General features: G+C 35.7%; 1 protein-coding gene across 5 annotated transcripts in view; it reads left to right on the plus strand.

Annotated features, from left to right (window-relative positions):
* Positions 1 to 1,270, plus strand: part of LOC106871185 (leucine-rich repeat-containing protein 63) — a 90,622-nt gene that overhangs the window by 12,921 nt on the left and 76,431 nt on the right. The window lies entirely within an intron of this gene.

A 1,270-nucleotide genomic window follows, 5' to 3' on the forward strand; every position in this document is an offset into this window, starting at 1 on the left:
TATATATATATATATATATATATATATCATCATCATCATCATCATCATCGTTTAACGTCCGCTTTCCATGCTAGCATGGGTTGGACGATTTGACTGGGGACTGGTGAGCCAGATGGCTACACCAGACTCTAATCTGATTTGGCAGAGTTTCTACAGCTGGATGCCCTTCCTAATGCCAACCACTCCAAGAGTGTAGTGGGTGCTTTTTACGTGTCATAAAAGAGGTTTCCATACAGTTTCCGCTTACCAATTTCACTCATAGAGTATTGGTCATCCCTTGGAGCTAGAGTAGAAAACACTCGTTCAAGGTGCCATGCAATGGCACTGAACCTGAAACCGCTGTAGTTTGCAAAGTGAGCTTCTTAACGACATAGACTTGCCTGCACCTAACGAAGTTAGAGGATGGTCATTGGCAGAATGCTTCTGATTGTAAAAGTCTCCTAAATGAGTACTTGCCTGGGGCTAAACACCATCAACAAACACCAGCAGTTGTAGCTATGCCTTACAAGTTGTAGGCTACATGTTGTCTTGTAAGCAATTGTTTGTACATATATATATATATTCACATGACACTCTATGTGGAACCAATTGCCTTCACTACATTGATTTCAATTCCACTCAGTGTTTGAAATACTGAAGTATTTTAAACACAGTGCTGCCCAAAGATAAGAAGCATTGTTTCGTAGCACTTCAAATGTGCAGCAGCTAGATGCAGTGGCAGTATCAAACTAGTGCAGTTAGTATTTTTTTGTTGTTGTTTTTTATTTTATTGTTTTGCTTTCACTTTTTATTTGTTATTTCTATTTTTTTTTATATGTTTTTATTTTTTTTTTAAATATCAGCTGCTACCAGCTGAAGAAGAAATTTGTCTTGCTCTGATAGCAATGCTGTTGGCTATCAATATCCTTCTGTCATCACTCCCTGCTACTTTGGTCTAAGGGGTGATGTGCTGCTGGTTCTGTTTGTTGTGTGTGTGTGTGTGTGTGTGTGTGTGTGTGCGTGCGTGCGTGCGCACGCATATACACATATGCATTTATATATATATAACGCACACATGCACACACGCGCACACACACACACACATGTAATATCAAATGTATATTATTGCAATATATAATATACAATATTATATATATATATATATATATGTGTGTATGTGTGTATATATATATGTATATATATATATATGTGTGTATATATATATGTATATACATACATATATATATATATATATATATATGTGTGTATATATATATGTATATACATACAT

Source organism: Octopus bimaculoides, chromosome 18 (genome assembly GCF_001194135.2).
Source record: "Octopus bimaculoides isolate UCB-OBI-ISO-001 chromosome 18, ASM119413v2, whole genome shotgun sequence".
In the NCBI taxonomy this organism is placed as follows: domain Eukaryota; kingdom Metazoa; phylum Mollusca; class Cephalopoda; order Octopoda; family Octopodidae; genus Octopus; species Octopus bimaculoides.